At 34.2% G+C, this 23,765-nt stretch overlaps 1 pseudogene; it reads right to left on the minus strand.

Moving 5' to 3' along the window:
* Positions 1 to 18,834: 18,834 nt before the first annotated feature.
* On the minus strand, positions 18,835 to 22,807 carry LOC147501813 (uncharacterized; annotated as a pseudogene).
* Between the last annotated feature and the right edge of the window lie 958 nt (positions 22,808 to 23,765).

Raw genomic sequence — 23,765 nt, forward strand, 5'->3', positions numbered from 1 at the left:
AAAGTTGCATCATAGAAGCCCGTTACTTAGTTGTCACCAAGTTGCAAATTTTATCATCTCTATTTTGGTTTCTCCGTGCTTTCTACTCTAGTTACTATTTTATACCCACTGTTTGAAGAAAAAATATTGTAAATTCTGCTCTTTAATGGAATTAGGGTAATCAAACTATTACTTTTATAATTACTAGATAACTACAAGGCAGTGGGGGCGTGAGCGGAGGTGGAGAAGAGAGGGAGAGATGAGTTTGTGGTGGGGAGAGAGAGAGTTGGGTTTAGTTGAGAAGGAAGGAGGGAGAGGGAGAGGGAGAGGAAGAGTGAAGGAGGGAGATTGAGGCTGTGTAAATCACTCTTAGATTGTGAAAACAGTTTGGAGGAGAGATTGGGAGAGGTTGGAGACGAAGACACCTGGGAGAAGGTATGAAGTGGTTTTTTGTGAGAGTGTTAAATAGTGACTTCAAGAGTTGGCTCACGCTCACGGATTATTACAAGGCAGTGGGGCGTGAGCGGAGGTAGAGAAGAGAGAGAGAGAGATGAGTTTGTGGTGGGGAGAGAGAGAGTTGGGTTTGGTTGAGAAGAAAGGAGGGAGATTGAGGCTGTGTAAATCACTCTTAGATTGTGAGAACATTTTGGAGAAGAGATTGGGAGAGGTTGGAGGCAAATACGGGAAAATGAGAGAAGAGAGGCGGTACGGTTAGACACAAAATAAGGGTTATTTAGGGGTTTTTTTTGGGGGGGGGGCAGACACATGAGAGAGTTACACGTATGAAGTGGTTTTTTGTGAGAGTGTTGAATAATGACCACAAGAGTTCGCTCACGGATTATATTTTCATGAGCGTAATTGTTGTTATACACTTATACAGTTATACCTCACGTTTTGCTCACAATTTGGGACTCGTGCGTCAAAAGTCAAAACGTGTTGAAATCTTACTTGAGTACGTCTCTAGTTAAGTATTTATCTAGCTTCTAGGATTATCCAGATATAGTCTCTTTCAGATTAAGCAAATACTGTGTTTTATTAGTCCTACAGGTACACATATTAGACACTTGATTTATGCACTCTTCCGCTCAATTTCAATATACATCCATGCGCCATCGATAGATGTGCCTCCTAAACCGTGGCTGAAACGCTTTCGGAACAGCCGCATCTCTATAATTAAATCTTACGAAAAAAAGAAGGGTTAACCAATATTACCCCCACTAGATGAGCCAATTAGTATTTCCCCCTCCACTAGATGGGAAATTAGTCTCCCCTAAATACATACAAAAAAAAAAGTCAAAGTAGGTTGACCAAATTTTTTTTTTGTGTGTATCTAGGGAAAGACCCTAATTTCCCATCAAGTGGTGGGGATCCTAATTGGCTCATCTAGTAGGGGGTAACACTAGTTCACCCAAAAGAATGAAAGACAACAACAAAATCATGTGTTACTTCATGCCCAGATTTTGAGATTTACGATCGATGCTACAAAGTAAGGACAACTTTTTGAAGACTTGGACGTAAATAAGAGGTCCCATAGGATTCTTAGGAGTCGGCCATTCTCAACTCTTTTGGAATAAGAAATATAACGTTGAAGTTAGTTTTGAGTTTGACAGTCAGAGTCAAAGACTCTTCGGAAGCTCAAAATACAAAACAATGAGGTGTACTATATCATAAATGGTCATCCTACCTACATTAATATCCGTTCTTTCAAGATGCTTATAGGCTGTCAATGGGTTTCGAATCCGAATAAAGTATCTTATTGAAAATAAATCACATACAGATTAGACTAAACTAGTAATAACGTCTGAATCGATATTGATAAAGTGAGTCACTTGCATACTACAGGAAGTTGTCGTTCTCAATTAGCCCATCCAAAGAACCTTTGGCCAAATATATCCTCCCAAGAGAGTGGAATCCTAATTGGCTCATCTTGTAGGGGGGTAACACTAGTTCACCCAAAAGAGAAAAGAGACAACAAAATCATGTGTTACTTCATGCCCAGATTTTGAGATTTACGATCGATGCTACAAAGTAAGGACAACTTTTTGAAGACTTGGACATAAATAAGAGGTCCCACAGATTCTTAGGAGTCGGCCATTCTCAACTCTTTTGGAATAAGAAATATAACGTTGAAGTTAGTTTTGAGTTTGTGATCCCGAGTCAAAGACTCTTCGTGACGCTCAAAATACAAAACAATGAGGTGTACTATATCATAAATGGTCATCCTACCTACATTAATATCCGTTCTTTCAAGATGCTTATAGGTGTCAATGGGTTTGAATCGAATAAAGTATCTTATTAAAAATAAATCACATACAGATTAGACTAAACTAGTAATAACGTCTGAATCGATATTGATAAAGTGAGTCACTTGCATACTACAGGAAGTTGTCGTTCTCAATTAGCCCATCCAGCAACCTTTGGCCAAATATATCCTCCGGCATAGAGTGGAATCCTAATTGGCTCATCTTGTAGGGGGTAACACTAGTTCACCCAAAAGAGAAAAGAGACAACAAAATCACGCGGTTACTTCATGCCCAGATTTTGAGATTTACGATCGATGCTACAAAGTAAGGACAACTTTTTGAAGACTTGGACGTAAATAAGAGGTCCCACAGGATTCTTAGGAGTCGGCCATTCTCAACTCTTTTGGAATAAGAAATATAACGTTGAAGTTAGTTTTGAGTTTGAGAGTCAGAGTCAAAGACTCTTCAGACGTTCAAAATACAAAACAATGAGGTGTACTATATCATAAATGGTCATCCTACCTACATTAATATCCGTTCTTTCAAGATGCTTATAGGCTGTCAATGGGTTTCGAATCCGAATAAAGTATCTTATTAAAAATAAATCACATACAGATTAGACTAAACTAGTAATAACGTCTGAATCGATATTGATAAAGTGAGTCACTTGCATACTACAGGAAGTTGTCGTTCTCAATTAGCCCATCCAGCAACCTTTGGCCAAATATATCCTCCGGCATAGAGTGGAATCCTAATTGGCTCATCTTGTAGGGGGGTAACACTAGTTCACCCAAAAGAGAAAAGAGACAACAAAATCATGTGTTACTTCATGCCCAGATTTTGAGATTTACGATCGATGCTACAAAGTAAGGACAACTTTTTGAAGACTTGGACGTAAATAAGAGGTCCCACAGGATTCTTAGGAGTCGGCCATTCTCAACTCTTTTGGAATAAGAAATATAACGTTGAAGTTAGTTTTGAGTTTGAGAGTCAGAGTCAAAGACTCTTCAGACATTCAAAATACAAAACAATGAGGTGTACTATATCATAAATGGTCATCCTACCTACATTAATATCCGTTCTTTCAAGATGCTTATAGGCTGTCAATGGGTTTCGAATCCGAATAAAGTATCTTATTAAAAATAAATCACATACAGATTAGACTAAACTAGTAATAACGTCTGAATCGATATTGATAAAGTGAGTCACTTGCATACTACAGGAAGTTGTCGTTCTCAATTAGCCCATCCAGCAACCTTTGGCCAAATATATCCTTCGGCATAGAGTGGAGTTCTACCAATCATATAACTCAGCTCTCCAAGTCAAAACGAATGAACCAATGTAAACATCACCTAAAACGACATAGATGAAAGTACTTAGCCACTAGCATAAACTTTTTAGTAGTTATAAGAGAGTCATAGTCTCTTCAGAATCTGAGAGTCAAAAGTTTCTCCTGAGACAGAAATGTTCAAAACACAATACCATGAGGTGCACTATATCTAAGAACACGGAAATCCAACCAACATACATGGTCTATTATCAGCACAAAACAATAAATTTTATAACAAAGAGTTCAGCTAGTTGCTATTTATTTAGGACAAAAAATAAACCAACCATATTTAAGAAAAAAAATAAGAACCGAACTCCTTATATTAAACTCTTTGGAAATACTTAACCCACTCATTACAAACAATTAAAAAAAAATAATAATAAACCAACTCACAATTAAAAAATCCAAAATTTTATTTATATCTAAAAAAACAATTAAAACTAAACAATTAAAAAAAATAAAAAATACTAAACCAACTCACAATTAAAAAATCCAAACTTTTATCTATATCTAAAAAAACAAATAAAACTCTTCCGTTAAATAACAAAATCACTCACAATCCCCGAGAACCCAACTCCTTATTAAACTCTTTGACAATACTTACCTCACTCGTTACAAATAATAAAAAAAAAAACAAATAACACTAACCCAATTCACAATTAAAAAACCCAAACTGTTATCTATATTTAAAAAAACAAATAAAACTCATCTGCCAAATAACAAAATCACTCACAATCTCCGATAACCCAACTCCTTATTAAACTCTTTTGCAATACTTACCCCACTCTCACTCGTTACAAACAATTAAAAAAAAACAAAAAACACTAAACCAACTCACAATTAAAAAATCCAAACTTTTTTCTATATCTGAAAAAACAAATAAAACTCCTTTGCCAAATAACAAAATCACTCACAATCCCCGAGAACCCAACTCCTTATGAAACTCTCTGGCAATACTTACCACACTTGTTACAAACAATTAAAAAAAACAAAAAACACTAAACCAACTCACAATTAAAAAACCCATACTTTTATCTATAACTAAAAAAACAAATAAAACTCTTCTGTCAAATAACAAATTCACTCACAATCCCCGAGAACCCAACTCCTTATTAAACTCTTTGACAATATTTACCACATTCGTTACAAACAATTAAAAAAAACAAAAAACACTAAACCAACTCACAATTAAAAAACTCAAACTTTTATCTATATCTAAAAAACAAATAAAACTCATATGCCAAATAACAAAATCACTCACAATCCCCAAGAACCCAACTCCTTATTAAACTCTTTGGCAATACTTACCCCACTCATTACAAACAATTAAAAAAAACAAAAAACATTAAACCAACTCACAATTAAAATACCTAAACTTTTATCTATATCTAAAAAAACAAATAAAACTCTTCTGTCAAATAACAAAATCACTTCACTTTCGCTCTCTCTTGGATTATATTGAATAACACAAGAAAAAAAAAAATTGATAACATTAACGCATATAGGGCCACATTCTATTGTCTTGCTTTAGGCCACCAAAATGTTAGGGCATTAACGGGTGTTGTCCATAGTTACCCAAAAGTTGGACTCCTTTAGCTTGAAGTGCAGCTTTGCCAATAATAAGATTGCTAAGGCAATGTTCTACCAACCAGACTGAGACGTTCAAAACACAATACCATGAGGTGCACTATATCTAAGAATCCAGAAACCCGACCAACATAAATGTCTGTGCTGTCCATAGTTACCCAAAAGTTGGACTCCTTCAGCTTGAAGTGCAGCTTTCCCAATAATAAGACTGCTAACTTTCCAAGGCAATGTCTGCAGCAGATACGACCCCATCAATATATCCCACAACTCTATTTATTATTCTATTTGATCGCATATATAAATTGACCAACCCAATATAACAGAAGAGAGCCAGGCCCACTTTCATATACGTGGCCCCATAGCATGAGTAACGAGACTAAGAAGACTCAAACCCATCTTCTTTGCCATCAACTTCACATCCTCTATGTCAGTCAACCTTACCAAGTGTTCTGCCTTCAACGTTACCATTGCGGCTGTTAAATTATTAACTTGTACATCAGCCATTGAGACAGCCGCCTTTACTCTCTCGACTTCCTGTTGTGAGTATTGTTTCTCGAGTTCCAATTTAGTTATTGTTGTGAATAACTAACAGCGGAATCAATGATATTCACTACAAATAGATCAACCCTACACAAGGATTGATCCTTCTCTCTAGACAAGACTTCAACACCCTCCATTCTCATTAACAATTTAACAAGTATATAAAGTAAAGATAATAATGCAAAAGAGAACCAACCACAAGACAAGGATATATCGTGGTTCGGCAATTTGCCTACGTCTACACTGGTGAGTTCCAAGCTTTACTAGATATCCAGAGTAACAGATTACAAGAGCTCTCAATTCACTCACAAAGAATGAACATTAAACTCACTAAGAATTTCTCTCTTACAATCTATCTCTATCTTTCTTTTTTGGTTAGGTTAAGTTTTTCAATTAGAAAAACTTATGTTTTTATACTGGACCGAAAGAGATCGGTGTCTAAGAATACGATTGGAGGAGGCTTGGTGGCTTTGGGCAAGGCAATAGTTCATGCTGCACGCCATCAAGATCTTGTTGCTAAGTTGAAAAAAAACTTTTTCTCCAAAACAACGTTCTCTGGCCCCAAGAAATTCCTACAAGATCAATTCAAATTAGCAAGTACAAATGAAAATTTAAGTGAGTTACACAAACTTCAGATCTCCTTGAAGCCAATACAAAATCTTCATTCCGTTTTTGCAAATTGGTAATAGTTGAGTCTTTTGGGGACAACGATACCAATCGATCCCCACTACTAAAATAACTTGCTCTTTGACCAACTACAATCTCCAGACAAAAAATCTAAACTTTCACTACAACTAACCTAGCATGCCCAACTCTCTAAACAACTATCACAAACAAATAATAATGCAAAGAAAATATAAAGCATACCACAACATAAAGATGTAACGTGGTTCAGCCAATGATGCCTACTTCTACAAGAGCTAATTATTTTATAAATATGGGAAGGAAGATTACAATCACTCATTTCAAGTCTTTCCACCTTACTAGATCACTCATCTCTCCTTACAAGTTTTTTTTTTGCAAGAGTTCTCTCTCAACTTTGATAGCTCTCAAAATTGGGTTTCAACTCGTGACTTAGGTTTTCCAAAACCTTACTTCTTGTTTTTATAGTAACCCACAATTTCGCGGTTACTGTAGAAAATAGAAACTGCAAATTTAGACATGAGCACGGCGCGTGCTCAGTAAGGCAAAATCGAGAGCGCGCGCGCCCTCTGATTTTTTCTCAAACCAAAAGACTAGTAACTTTGTTTCGTGAGAGGCTGAAAAAAAAAACTATCTTCTTTTTCACGGCAAGGGCGCAGGTGCACCTTGAGCAAGGCCAATCTGGAAGCCAAGGCCGGATCTCTTCACACACCTAACAATACTGCTTTCTCTCCTCTTCCTCATTCTCATGTGAGGGATAACTTCAACAGAGTTTGCCTCTTGTTGTTTTAATACCAGTTGGCTTAACCTTTAAAGTGATCCAACAAATTGCATTTTTCTCTTGGTCTACCAATACACAAAGTTTCTCAAGTCAAAAGATACAACTCCGAGATCAAATCATCTAAAAAGAATATAAAGAGACAAAATAAAATCAAATAGACAAAGATTTCATATGTGATCAATCACGAATGAAAACTAGACCCCTATCAATTATATCCATCAAAATATGCATTTGAACGTATTGAACAAGATTATAAAGAAGTCGAGATTGTTAATTTTGGTACCATACCATGGCTAAAACTAGTGGCAGAGCTGGGAGCCGGGAATCACCGGCACATAGGGCACTTGGATACCTTAAAAAAAAAAAAAAAATGCTTGATATATTAGCAATAAAACTTATTATTAAGCCACTAAACAGCTAAGTAAGGATTTTTTTTTGAATGGCCTAACCATCAAGTATTACATTTTCATTGAAAAATATGGTAAAATTAGATTAGGGATAATATATACTAAGAATCTTTTAGTCGATATGTACACATGTTTCACTTGAAATCCTAGTTTGTGAATCGACCAGTAGTGCAAAGTTACTTAATTATGTATAACAACATGGTTAAAAATGCATTTTGGGTAATTGTACTAGATAATTCACTTGAAGTCTTCTAGTAATTGACTAATTGTGCTTTGACTTAAAGGGTGGAACGAAGTAGTCCATGACGTCACTAACACACATTGGCAGTAACTACAAACTGATTTCTGCCCTCAAGTTCACCTGGGGCAGGGGCACGTGCCCCATGTAACCAACATGGTGGCTCATAATCGCTAAAACAACAAAGATAACTAACATAATAATGAATTTTGATTGATTTTTTTTTTCTCATAATATATTACAATCTAACTTTGAATATCTTATTTAACTGTCCTAACAAAACATCTTCCACCATCGTCTAGAAAATAATCCAACAAAGGCAATTGAGAAATCTTTCAAGACTACAAATCAGTATATATATACTTCCACTCGATCAAGAAATTTAGCCACCAACACTATCAAGTGAAAAACATGAGAAATCTTTCAAGACTACAAATCAGTATATATATACTTCCACTCGATCAAGAAATTTAGCCACCAACACTATCAAGTGAAAAACATGAGAAAGATGTATTTAAAGAAAATAAAAAATTAACAGGATTTCCTTCTATCTAATTACACCTGGCCTACTTGAATATCATGGTTGTCTAGGAATGAACATAAAATTTCCTCTAAAAAACTGAAATACTAAATAATAGTTAAAGTAGACACAGAAATAGTTAAACTAGTACCACAAATGATGTTACCACAAATGTATTCCTCGATTTTCTCTTCTTCCTCCGCCCGGATTACTTCTTTCTTTTGAAATTCTCTACCACTCCTTGAGGTGGTCCTCCAAAGTCCAAGACGCATGGTTATATCTCAATAGCTCCAAAGTTCTAAATGAATTAGTGATTCTTGACAACTTCTAGTCATAATCTTTATGTTTTTCAACTGCGCAAATACTCACGTTAGGATGAACGACCATACAGAAATAGGTGTTTCAAAATAAAAATGTCTCAAAATCGAAAACTTACCTTCTCCAATCAAATAATCTAAATTTTCCACAGTTTTGACAATCTCATTAGACAGTGTCACTGTTGAACGCTGGAAGTCAGGACCTTAAAACTTTGCATTCTCTTTCATGGCACCATCTAGTGCATGAATCTTAGACAAAAACATGTTAACCACCAACAACAACAAAATAAATAAATCAACACAGAAATCCACATACAAAAGACAAACAAAAAAATTAATCACCTATCTATCAGTAGTTTTGACTAGTTCTCTATTTGAAAGCTCATGCTTTTTTGGTGGATTTGAAAGCCTATGCAAATAGAGACGGAGCCAGGATTCTAAGCCAGGGGGTGCGAGATTATGTGCACACCCACCCCAAAAAAAAAAAAAAAAAACGTATGCAATTTTTTTTTTTTTTTTTTTTTTTTTGTTAAAAGGTCTAAACAATAAAGATCAACAAAATTATGCATTTATTTCAATTCACAAAACTAGAGTGCATTGACTACTAAGGATTTAATATGGACTGATGAAGTTAACTACTTAAGCACTTAAACTATTAATTGATATATATATATCAATTAACAAGTCTACAAGTCCATAACTCAACAAATCAATTAACAAGTCTACAAGCACTTAACTTAAACTATATATATATATATATATATATATATATATATATATATATATATATATATATATATATATATATATATATATATATTCAACAAGTCTACAATAATTCAACAAATTGTTAACTTCATATAATGTTATAAGTCTATATAAATGTTATATATATAGACTTATAAAATATTAACATTGAAAATAAAAAAATTACCTTGTTTTTTTTTTAAGTGGAAATTTTATTGATAATGATAATGAGTTTTACAAATAATTAGGACAAACATGCAACAAGCTGCGCCACAAGTCCTTTATGAATTTTTGTTTTTTGTTTTTTGTTTTTTGTTTTTTACTTGTTTTTTTTTTTGTTTTTTTTAGGTTAAGGTCTGACCATTTGTTTAAGAATTGAGAGTGAAAGAAAGGAAGGAAAGCATACGAGATTGTTAGTAATTGTATAGATTGGCCAAGTAAAGTTTCCTAAACGCTTCTCCAGTGTACTGAAAAACTAAGCTTACTTCCTTCCACTTCTTTTGCTTGTCCACTTCATGGAAACCTCCCCTGTTGCACACCTCTATATATAATAGGTGCAAATCGTTCTTCTCTGTTTCTTCATAAATCCTTTATAAGCAAAAAAAAATTATTTATAAAAAGGTTATATAGTAAAAACTAAGAAAGAAGAGCTCATAAAAACTTAAAAGTTTTCTTGCTTTTGGTTTTCATCTCATTCTGAAAAGTGTCAAATGTAAAAGCAAAAACCATCATGTTTTTCATAATTTTCTCATTAAGTGTTAGTGGAGTGGGATAACACTTCTCCTCACAAATGCATTTACCCCTTTCTCCCATTTTAGAACAAGAGAAATAATGAAGTTTAACTTTAAAAAGAAGAGAGGTAGAAAGAAAGATAATGGTGAAACCTAAAAACTAAAAACTTTGAAAGAAAAGAAAAGAAAAGAAAGGCACCAGAATGGAATGTAATGAATGAAGGATGAAAAGACACTGTAATGAAGGATGAAAGTAAATGTAGTTTGTTGTTGGTCGAAAAAAGTGAAAAAACCGAGCTGATTTTCTGGTTAAATGGTTGGGTCTGGTTGAACCTATAGGTTTGACCGATTTGTCTTTTATCAATTACATATAATTTTATATAACTATGCAAATCGTGCTACGCACCGAGGATATCTCTTATAGACCTTTCGAGATTCAAATTACTGTCGAACCCATAGTCTATAGAATGTCATTCATATTCTTAAAATAATGTTATCAAATGAGAAACCCTTTCTCTTAAAAGATTTACCCTATAAGCAAAAACATTTTGATACTTGTTATTTTACTTATAATAGTTTTAGAAAACTATGGAAAACATTTAACCTACAAGACTATTTGATAATTGATAACATCTATTCATTTCCGAATCGTAGATATACTCCCATTTAGTATGAACATGGATCCTTTGTTGGAGTTTCATTGTTACTCAAATAGCTCATCTGCTATCCAATATAAACTATTTAATGAATCCCATGTTTGGATTCAATATGATTTAATCAAGACAATAGACTACACTATTTAGTGACTAATAAAATCCTCAGGTCTAAAGACTTTTTTCCTAAGTGACATTAGGAAGTTTTTTTTTTCTAAATTCTTAATAAAAGAGGGCTTGTTCTAAATTCAGGGAGGGAAATGGAGAATAATTAAATAATTTAAGTGACATTAGGGGTTCTTCTAAATTATTAATAAAGGGGGGGTTTCTAATTTTTATGAGGGAGGTGTTTATAAATTGAGCAAATAGGGAGATTTCAGTTTGCCTACTTGATAGTGGAGAGTGGGTTCCTGAAAACCAGCTATCACATAGTGTAGAGATTATATATTCAAAATCGTGAACATTGTAACTACCGGAACCACCAGTCTGGTCCGGTTTTCGCAACAAAATTCTCGTGTAATCCTAGACATGCATTTAGATGCAAATAATTTACTGTTCCATGCTAAATAAAAGTCTTATGTATCTAGTGGGGGCCATCATATCCCTGTTTAAGGTTATGATATGTTTATTCCTTTTGGGCAATATAATCCTCTTAGCTCTTTGTGCAGGTGTTTGGCTATTAAATAAAGAGATGTCAAAGTGTGTCACCAAAAAAAAACATAAACCTTTTTTTGGTCTCTGATCTATTGTTGTAGGTTGACTTGATGTTTATAGGAAAAGAAATGGTTTTATAGTGAAATAGGCTGTGCAAATTCCCATGTACATTATTAGTAAATATATTACTAATATTAACTATAAAACACACAAATCTACTATAGATTTCGGTCCAGACCATTATCGAACTGAACAAGAGTATGTCTAGACCTGGCCCAATAATCTTATTGGACTAAATGTAAAGTCTAAGTTGATCTTTGTCTTATCGGTTCAGATTCAATCGGACTTCGGGCTTGTCCCGACCTATTGACAGCCCTAACTACTCGTTGAAATAGATTTACTATCTGGTTTATAACAAATCAATTAATGTCTTTATACCTTGCTGGTTTTTTGAAAACTCATTCAAATTTTGATACTAAAACATGTCAGAATAATGTTTGGAAACATATATATTTAATTGCCACTCATTTTAGATTGGAAAAGAAAATTTGTGACATTACCGGCTTACTAGTTTTGAAGAGTATATAATAATATAATGAATAATTTGTACTTGTAAAGGCTGGTTTGAAAAAAGATTACTCATATAAATTAATTTCCAAAAAGTTGAGCTCCATTGTTTTTGGTTATCAATTAACTTTTTGATAGTGTATCATGAATAATTTTGTAAAGAATGGCAAGAAAAAAAAAACATGCTCATATAGATCAATTTTCATAAAGTAGTAGCCGTTCAAAAAAAATTCATAAAGTAGAGCTGCATTTTTGGCTATCGAGTAAACGACGTGACACTATTGCTAAATAAAAAACATAATTCTTTGACAATGGAAAATCAAATAAACTAGTTTGGACTACAAAAGTATTTTTCAAATAATCAAATGGGATCACAAAAAGCATTTCAATTTGAATATGTGAAATTGATGTGCTTACAAGATGAAGTAGTCTTGATCTCTCTGAAGCTAAAACTACAAACATTATATCTTCTAAAGATTTTGCTGAGGACAAGTGTTTGTAGGAACCGTTATTTCAGAATCAATATTTCTACAAACCGCGAACACCACGCGCAGCGGAATTAATGGGTGTCCACGATTTGTGATTGGAAAACATACTTTTTAGAATCGGTTTAGATCTAATCTCTGAGAATCCAAGCTATGAATCGAATCAACAATCAACCCCTTGATCTTCTGTTGTATTCCTTTAGAATAGATTGGACGTTGTGTGGACAACGATCTTCCAACCCCTTTCTTTCTCACAAAGCTAGATCCAATTTTGGATCTATCTTTCCTTGCCTCTTTTTCTAACACTGTGAATAGTGAATTTCGGCCAGAGAAAGAGCATTCTATTTATAGGCTACAATAGGGACCATGAGGAGAAATTAGGGTTGGGCCTCCTGACGGGATTGAGCTTCCCATGTTCGCCCAGAACACACTGCCCAAGTCCGTCAACAAATGGCTTATTCCACTAAAGGTCATTGTTGCACTACCGCCCTAATCCCAAATTACGTGTCAGCGTTTATGGGCTCCATATTATATGCTCGTTGATCTCTCCGTGTTTAAGATATCGAATGTCCGTTGATTAAGTCAAGTTACTGACAACTATATTAATCAACTTCTTGTGTCCTTGAGTAGTACCACTCAACCTCATTGTCATGTCGGAATAAATCCACCTGCAGGGTTTACATGACAATATTTTTTAGCTCCTCAAGGGGACATCATCAACCCGACTTCCTGCGGGCCACGGATTCCTTCTATAATCAACAGCACACCTTACATACAATGTCATTACCCAATTCATCGAGTTTGTTAATTCACAAATGAATCTCACTCATTGATGATTTAAAGTAATATACAATGCACATAAGTGTCCGTTATTATATCCGGATTAAGAGGACAAACATCCATAATAACAAAGGTGTTTGTTCTCTTATATAGTCAGTATAAGAAGAAACAACCTCATTTGGTCCTGTTCAATACACACAAAGTGCACTAGTGTAATCTTATAGTCAAGATAGACTAATACCATATTATACTACAACCGTACCAATGGTCTGTCCAAATCCATTTAGGTTGTGAACGTTTACTTATATTTTATAAGGTACTGATGATATGATCTTATGTGTGTTCACACCATATCATCTACAACATAAAGTATTAGACATATGCATATAACTAATAACATATATAATATGCATAACATTTGCCCATATGATTCTCATTCAAAATATAAAAATTATAGTTATTACAAAAGTAATGTTTTTAGTATATAACCCTATCAGTGTTATGGTTCCCTACAAAGCGATACACTGTTTATTGATATATAACATAGGATATGATGAGCACTTGTCCATCCATGCCATCTGTACTCCAACGATCAACATTAGATACTAGGTCAATGTATAGTTATCAACTTCAAGTAAATTTACTAACAATAAAAATGCATAGTTATCTTTTAGCTGCTTAGTGAAGATTGCAGTTTGTTTATAATTTTTTTTAAGCACATCGATTAAATAAATTTCAATAAACACATTAACATGCAATATAAATCAACATTACCGAAAGACTTAAATATAATCATGTTTAACACATGTGAAAATATATTGTTCTAATGTTAAGATTTTTTTTTTAATAACAACCGATTTTTCTTTCTTAAAAGAGTTGTGGTTTTCCTATAGAAGTGGTTGTGTCGTGTAGCTTCCTACATACCTTTTGAGGAATCAAATTGTTCATAGTTCTTCATGATAGAGTGGGTATATAGAAATGAATCAAGCCATTCCAATGTGGAACACAACTTGGGTCTTTTCTACCTTCGGTTATAACTATTGTTCTTTGGAAACCCTAATTTTTTCCTAATACAAAATTTGTTTTAAATCCTCTAAATGTCGAAATAGATTATACCATAAGATACTCGACATCCACATAATGCAACCCAATGCACAGTCCATGAAAATAAACAGATGGAAAAATTCAATCAGTTCAACTAGTCGATCTATATGTTCTAAATTTTGTAGGTAGTCTAAACTCAATGTGAACTCTAATAATGTCAAGCTTACCTCTAAACACAACACCATGCAGTCCTTGACAGATCTATGACACATGTATTCTATTCTAACTAGCTTACAAGTAGTATCTCATATAAAGTTGCGACAGCGACTATTCATGCTTCTTTAAACCTTTGCCAATTATGAAATTTCACACGTTAAAAAATTTCACTATGAATTCCAATTTCCTCCCTCATCTATTAAAACAAGTATGCGAATCGTGCTACACATCGGGTTTTTTCAAATCTTTAAACCTGTCGCTCTAACATCTTTTAAAAATAATATAAAAACATTAGGAGGGGTTGATTATAATTTCAGTGACGTGAATGAGGTTTTCTAAATTATTTTAAATAATATGAAAGATAATTCTAATTTCAGTGAGGTGAGGGAGTTTTTTATAAATTACTTAAAATGGAGGGAGCTTATTAAAATAATTGAGGGAGGTGTTTCTAAATTATAAAACATGAGAGATTAGAAATAGCCTATTCGGTTGAGAAGTGTGGTTCCTGATAACCCGGCTATCATATTGTGTAGAGAAGGGTTTTTACTTTATTTTTCGTTTATAATATTGTTCATTCAAGGGTCCTAAATAATTTCTGTTTGAAGCACATGGATATTAGTATTTCTGTTTCAAAATTTTATGCATAGGATATATTAAATTTTATGTAATTTTATTCCACATAAATGACATGATAGAATGTTTAAGAAAATGTTAAAACATTTTGATGGTGGACAAATTGGACCTAGGCTGCACCTGGAAATAAATGGAATGTTGCATGATAATATCATACTAGCTAATCTGCCTATCCTATGGCCAGGCTTACTACTATAGATATTAGACCAAGTTAGCAAATACATATTTTGGGTATGTTTGTTATCTGAACGATAAACATATGGAAATAACCTGCAATGAATTAGATTGAAGTGATCGACCAATCGAACGCTTTCAACAACAAATTTGAACCCATAATGAAGAAACATATCCATAGAAAAATAAGAACATCGGCTTGCTACATATTTCTGGTTAAAAATGACAATATAAAATCAATTGTATAAAATGAAAAATAGAGGCAATTAAGCAATTCTTGCAAACAGAGCATTCTACAAAACTTTATAATATAAAGCAAATTCATGCCGAAAGGTACGGTGGAAAATTTGTATGTGGGATGCGTTTCTAGTCTATCCACAATAAGAAAAAAAACTGATCATTAACCACTCAAGAATTAATTAAGGATCATAATAATTAAACCAGTTGAAAGATGAAAGCAAGCCAACAAAATAGAAATAAAAATCCACTTACATGATTTGAGGAAAGACATTAAGGTGTTAAGATGAAAACTAACTAAAAAACCTCTGTTCAATTTTTGGCTTGTTGAAAAAGAAAATAATGATAGCTCTGAGATCAGCCTGGAGCAGTCTATTTGCACCTAAGATTCAGCACTCATGGGTAGCAAAATAAACTAATAGGCTGATATGCATGAATTAGTAATTTTCATTATCAAAGCATGACTACTATACTTCATACTTTGAGGGCTAAATTTGACGGGTTTAAGAAATTTGGAATGACCACAGGAGCTTAACTATGTGGTGAGGGTTCTTCCCTACTTGAGCCAAATTTCTTGACCGTGTCATACAATTGCAAAGTTAGAGAGTCAAATATCAAGGAGATCCATGGACTTGTGGAAACTCGTGCTTTCATACCTTGTTTTCGGACACAAAGTTTGCACTTTGCTGATTTTAGCAAGGATGATCTCCTAAGCATAGGAGATTCCCTAATCACAATATTCATAAATTTTCTAGTACATACTTGTGCTCAACCTAGCATTATAAACTTTAGCTTATCTAAAACAAATATGCATTTCGATTAATAATCAATAAAATAGCCTCACCCTCGTGCTCAAATTTTTCCTTGAGCTTGTCAGCAAGCAAGAGAGTTTGTGAACCATCTAACATCTATAAGGGACCACCATCAGACTTGAATCAATAAGGAATTCAACATGGTTTACTTAAGAATTTAACAGAAAGATACTTTTGAAGTTCAATAGAAAAATTCAGGATTATAACAAACAATGACAAAAATAGGGGATATTACATAAGAATTGATTGTTACACCACCTGGCCAAAAGGAATGCACTTTCTGCTTGGTACATGACCACTTCTTATTTCCTTCCGAGGCTCAAGTGCAGTCCCATCAAACCTGCAAAGAAGATCAATATCACTAACGAAGCCAACATACAAAAATATATTGCAAGGACAATATAAACCAATTATTGTAAGCACAGAGGGGAACCAATAAACAACCATACCAAACTACTTTGAATGAGTATGTGATGTCACGGCAATAATTTAAAAGATATGATACCTGGCCTTTCCTCGGGCATCTATATGTTGATATCCCTGCTCTTCAATGTTTCTTTTGACCTGGAACATATAGTATTAGCAACAACCATATGCATGTGGGTACGTAGTACATGACACTATAACTGAAATAATCATACTAGACCATTCATAGACTGAACTTCATAAAGATAATGTTCCTGGTCCTAATGCAACCTTTACTTTTATTAATTCAACAGAAAATGATATTATCAGGGATAGCGAACGAACAACAAAGAAGGAAACCTCACCAAAAAAGATGATCACAGAATGACATTTACATATACTCTAAAAATCAACTACAAATTTTTTTGAATTGTTCTAATCAACTTCAACCACAGGTCTCAAGTTTCGCATGCTAACAATGGTTGCAAAAGTAGATCGAAAATCAAACTATCACCCAAATAACAAATATAAGTATATGCCATATAGGGTTATGAAACTTACCAAACTAAGTCTTTTGATTCTGAACTTCTGATGGAATAATTGATGAAACCCTTTTAATCCAATTGGGTGTATGGTGAAGCATTTGCATCTATATATATCACCCTCCTTAAGATTACTATGAGTTATTTGATGGTCGAAATTGGTCTTTGAATCACTTCACCTGTTGCGATTCTATTCACAACTGATTGTTCGAGACGGTACTGTGTTGGGTTTTTAAGAATCTGGAATTGGTATGAGGAGTTCTACTTAAAACATATTTGCTGGAAAACCTTTGGCATGAATTGAATTTTTTGGTAATTAGATAATTTGTGATTAAAAGAGAAGATAACTGCTAGGTACTAAAGAGAGAAGCTTCAACCTTGAAAAGACTTAGGGCGAGTTTGAGGAAGAGTTATTTTTGTGAGAGTTTGGAGTGTTTCACGAATGGAGTTTGGGTTTTATTTCTGTTTTATGTAGTTAATTACTCAATTACCCTCGGTGTATAGTTCAAATAAAGGCGTGTATTTGGTTTTCTTATTTCAAAAGCATGTAAAAAGACCAAAACGATTTTTTTAAAATTTCAAAATACCCCAATAATAAGGTTAAATAGGTAATCTACGTATTAATTATGTTTTAAATAGGGACTTTTTTAAAAATTGAGTTGACATGGCTCACTGTGAGCATCGTGGGAGAACATATATTAATATAGGTAGGATTTGGAGGTCCCTTTGAAGTTTGATCACCATCTAACGGTTGTCACATATATGGCTTGATTTTGTTTGTGTTGGATTGTTGGTAATTTGGTGCACTATACACAGAAGCCCAAAAGGATAATGACGAATTTGGTGCATTTAATAAAACACTGAGATCAGAGATTCATAATGATCTAGTGGTGTAAAATGGGATGGGCTAGCCCTCAAACAATGAAACCCTCGCGCCAACCCTACCCTAATTTGCCTCAAGGGCTGGGTCGGGTCGGGCCAATGCTTAAATCTCAAAGCCTTTACCCGCCCCTCAACTCTCTCGAGAGGGCTTGAAGGGCCGGATACTATGTTATACATTTGATTTACAAAATAAATTTAGAAAAATTAGTTAAAAATGATAAAATCGAATGCACTTCACAATTAAATCTTCAAATTACTAAAAAAATTTGTTAAAGTTGTATTAGTCAATTAAGATCAACTAAATTCATTTCATAAAATATTATAATGAAATTTTAAGATTGACAAACTTAAGAGATAAACATTCTTTTAAGCAGTGTTCTAAAAAACGCTAGGCGGTAGTCGGGCGGTGGAAGAGCGCCTAGGCCTTCTAGGCGGTGCCTAGACGGGCTAGGCGCTAGGCGATTTTTTTTAATTATTATTATATATTATATATTATATATATATATATATATATATATATATATATATATATATATATATATATAATAGGAATCCAACCACGAAAGTTAAGTAAAATCATAGCATGTCTCCTAACGGTCATAACTCAAACAAAATGACATAAGATCAAAATAATCCAAATAAACATACAAAAAGATAACATTATGACTTCTGAACTACTCCACTAGGTCTACAATTCTTCCTCTCCATATCTTTCCATCACTCTCTCTCCATCAAATTCAAATTCATACTCTTCATCTCTCTCATCATCGCTCTCCTCATCTGACACAAAATCTTCTTCATGAAGCTCTCTAACATTATTTGCTCTTGATGATTCTCCAACCATACCACCTGTAAATCCCGAACCGGGATCAACTTCTTCATCATCCCCACCATGAACAATCCATCCTTGTGCCTTACTAGCTTCACTAGCAAGTAATACATCTACCTCTTCTTCTTTTTCTTTTCTATTCTTGTCGATGAGTTTGGCATTAAATTGGACATAGACTAGATGTTCCAACCTTGCTGCATCAAGTCTATTCTTTTTTTTGTATGTATCTACACAAAAGAAAATGGAAGTTAAAATACTATTAATACTCTGACTCTCTTAGTTTTATTTATTTAACCACTTACTACAAATTTTCTGGTTAGTACTTACCCCCTCAAAAGCGCTCCAATTTCTCTCGCATCCCAATGAACTTGTAGTCAGTGAGAGGATCCTTGAAGCGATTCTTTGCAAGTTTGGAGTATGATTGCCATAGTTAGACCACCATCCAACTAGTCAATAGATAAGGCAATAAATACAAATATAAATAGTGTTAGTGTGTTACTTAGTATTAAATAATATCAGACGGAATGGAAATGAGTAACTAAGTAATGAATATCTTACCTAGATCATACTTATCATCATTATTGGCGCATCCCGCCGCGGCCAAAGGTCTACCAAATGCACCTTCTTTTTTCTTATACACCAATAACTCATCATTTGTGACTTTATTTTGCATATCAAAGTCACCATGGAAGAAGTGCTCCTCTATACAAAGAAAAATCCCGTTCATGACAATTGGATCCTTTCCTATATCCTGATCTTTGAAGTAGTAATAAGGATTCAAAAGGTAGGCAGCCAATTGCAATGGACTGTCAAGCCGACCAACACCTTTTTCTTCGATAATATCTATGACTGGATTGTAGTTAGCCGCCACATTTTTTAATGTTTCTTTGATATCTTTCTCTGCTTGCTTTAGTTCACCATGTAAAAAGCCCATAGATGGCTTATCTCTATCAGCAATGCGAAACACTTTCACTAAAGGAGTAAATACTTTCAAGCATAGTGTTACCCCATTCCAAAAAGCCATACTTAACACGGTGGAATATGCCATTTTCCCCTTTGCAGTCTTGGACCATTTGCACTCTCCCCATTCATCACTAGTAAACATAGTTTTCAACTTCTCTTTTTTATCCATCAAACTTTGCAAAGTCAGGAAAGAAGTTGCAAATCTAGTAACTCCCGGCCTCACTATGTCTCTTTTTTTTTATAGCTTTCCTCATCATCGACAATGTTTTATGATGTGAATAAATGAAGATAGTGAACGCCTTTGCCTTATCAATCACTTCTTTGAACCTTGGTAGCTTTCCAATCTCTTCAAGCATAAGGTTCAATGTGTGAATGGCACATGAACTCGAAAACAAGTGTGGTCTCTTGTTCCTCACTAAAACCGTCGCGGCCATATTGTTAGAAGCATTGTCGGTCACAACTTGAACTACATTTTATGCCCCAATTTCTTCAATACACTTATCAACATAAGAAAAAATAAATTCTCCAGTGTGTGACTCCTTTGAAACTTTCTTAGAAGAAATGAAAGTTGTGCCTAGCTTGCAATTGACACATAAATTCATGATGCTCCTTCTTTTTCGATCGGACCACGCATCTGTCATAATAGAACACCCACTAGTAGCCCATTCTTTGTTTTGCTTCTCGAGTGAACTTTTGGTTTGCTTATATTCTTCCTTCAACAATGGCTCCTTTAACTGGTATTGGCTTGGAGGTAGGTAACCTGGGCTAAATTGACCAACCGCTTCAACAAATCTTTTAAAGCTATCATTGTCAATAGCATGAAAAGCAATACCGGTTTCATACACCATCGAGACAAATATTGATGTACGCTATGAGTTCTTTCCTTCCAAAGTGCATCATTAATATTTTGTTGCTTCTCCATTGATCTTCTTTTTCTTGCATCAATTGAGGAATCGGGGAGTGATAGCGGATGCAAACTTATCCATAGGCCCTAGAGTATGTGGCCTCTTCCTCGACACCACCTCATCATCTTCTTCATCAATAATTTGAACTTCTGCTCTTACTTACGCAGAATGTGCCCATTTTTTTTTTGGTCTTTCTTACCCTTCTTAACTTTTGCTCCCTCTAGTGCAGCTTTATATTTGGCTTTATCTTCGCACCCGTTAGACTTTGGACATCTTTGTTATTTGTATTTTTAATGTTCGCAATTTAGGAATGTGTAGCTTCATTCGATAAATGCCCCCACTAATTTCTTTATTGCACAACTTACATTTTAACTTATCCTTGTTGTTTGCATCTCTCAACATCCCATACTCCCAACCAACATCGTCGGAATCACGTTTCAAAGGATCAGATTCATATTCAGGCACGACATTAGATGCCGCAGAAGAAGCAGCATTACCAACCATTGAACTGAAAATATCACAACATCATACAACAATTAATAACCCAAAAAGACAATTCAGCCATGTAAGCTACTAGTCGAACAAAATATATGAAATAGCTAAATGGGTTGTCATTCATTCACTTAATTTTCTCCAAAAACACACTAGCTTATAGTTTCTAGGCATAGAAAATATATGAACCTACTAAATACTATACTGATATTAATTAGGATGGCATAAATATTCTAGAAAAGTACACAATAAAACATGGCATTAGTTTTAACTTTTAACATTGAGCTGCTGCTGGAAGTTGGAAGTTAAATGTTTTCAATACTCAAAAACATTAGGCAACCTATTTATTCACACCAAGAGCATATTATGGAACTGCTTGGCTTGTGTACACTCAAGCTCATTGTTTGCATTTATACGATTTGTGAGATTTGGTCTCATGTTAGTTCCATACACACATACAGTGTACAAATCAGTTCATGTTATGTTAGATACAAATTTCTCAAGCGCCTTAGCAATGGTTAAATTTGTTAACCTGAAATCAATTGACCTCAAATCTGATGAGAACAAAGAGGCAGTTCGTGAACCTGTTGGCTTGTTTATACTTAGTAATTCCTTGCATCTTTATTATTAAAAGGTGCTAATATTCTCACACCCTTACACTTGTAGAATGCAAACTGGAGTCTGAACATATAGGTAGCTATCTTGGTGCTGATTTTTCTAATTTATAAGTTTAGGATCAACTAATATTTAACATTCTCATCGTACATCAAGTACTTAGAACTAGCAATTCCTATGTACCCAATGCTAGAGATGATAAAGCAGATCAACAAAATATACAAGGAAAAAACAATGGATAATCCTAACTTTAGTTTTCCTAGCTAGAGTTTATTTTGTTCTGTCTCTAATAAAAGTATACAATGTCGGAAAAACATGATGATCTTGAAGATAAGGAAGTTAGTACCTTATCTTGGAAGTTGGGAGACAACACGAGCTGCTGCTAAACGAAGTTGGAATGAAGTTGGACGAGCTGCTACTGAACGAAGTTGAATTTTTTTTTTTTGGTAAAGAATACGGCCTTTGATTTGTAATTTCACTAATTTGTTATAAGCCCTATTGGGCCTTGCCTTCTTGGGTTTTTTTCAAAAAAACAAATATGGGCCCGACTAGACCGATTAGCCCCCGCCTGGACCGCCTAGTCGGGTTATAGCCTTAGGCGAGTCGCCTAGCGCCTAGCCGCCGCCTAGGCCGATTTTTAGAGCAGTGCTTTTAAGTGATTTATTAAAATATATGTGATAAATGTTGAGGGTCGGGCTTAAGGGAGGGCTTAAGTTTCAAAGTCTAGGCCCTTACCTTCCCCTCAAAGGCTTGAGGGCCGGGTAGGCAGCCCACGAATGTGTGAGGGCCTCATTTTGAGGGTTTTTTTTTGCCAATAAACCAGATTGGGACGGACGGGCTAAGAGCTTGAGGGCCATTTTGACATCCTTAGAATGATCAGACCAGTAAGTTTGCTCAAAGACCAAAGGATGTTCTCATATTTACCCATTGTGTGCAAACAAATCAGCACAACTATCGAGCTCTTCTAATTAGGCAGAATACTAGATTTTGAACCCGCGCATACGCCCGGGATCTATTAAATATTTTGTGTGCTGAAAAGGTTTTACAAAATGTCTCACACAAAAGTGAATAGGGTATCTCAATTGGATCACTTAGTTCCCAAGTACTTATACACCATAATCGCTGGTCATTAACGTATTTCGGTTTATTTTCAATAAAAATATATTATGATTCAAAAATTTGCCGCCGTAATTTTCAAATAAAATTATCTTCAACTCGATCTAGCTTGTACAATAGTTTTATTAGATTTATGGTGATTTAGCAGCAAATTTTCGAATCATAATATATTTTTATTGAAAATAAACCAAAATAAGTTAATGAGCAGCGATTATGGTGCATAAGTACTTGGAAACTAAGGGATCAAATTGAGATAGTCTCTTCACTTTGTGGTTTAGAATATTAATCCATAATTTTCAAATGAAATTATCTTAAACTCAATCTAGCTTGTATAATAGTTTTATTAGATTTATGGTGATTTAGCGGTAAATCATCACCGTTTGGCTTACATACTAATGTGTACAAATCACTAAAACATATTGATTGTTTTCATATTCTCAAAGAATACACTAATCCCACTTGAAAAGATTTATCACATGAATGTGTCATACGAATGGGTGTTGTTATATTAAATTATTCTAAAAAATATTAGCAACTATGCATAGCTATGAGATATGAAAATTATATTAATTACTCATTTAAATTTCTTGCACCACTCTCTATAAAATGAAGCATCAAACCTTGATAAAACTCTCGCCGACTTCTTTTTTTATTGTTAGGTTTAATAATAGAAGTTTGATTGAAGTTTTGTGAAAATGC

Source organism: Coptis chinensis, chromosome 4 (assembly GCF_015680905.1).
Source record: "Coptis chinensis isolate HL-2020 chromosome 4, ASM1568090v1, whole genome shotgun sequence".
NCBI lineage: Eukaryota > Viridiplantae > Streptophyta > Magnoliopsida > Ranunculales > Ranunculaceae > Coptis > Coptis chinensis.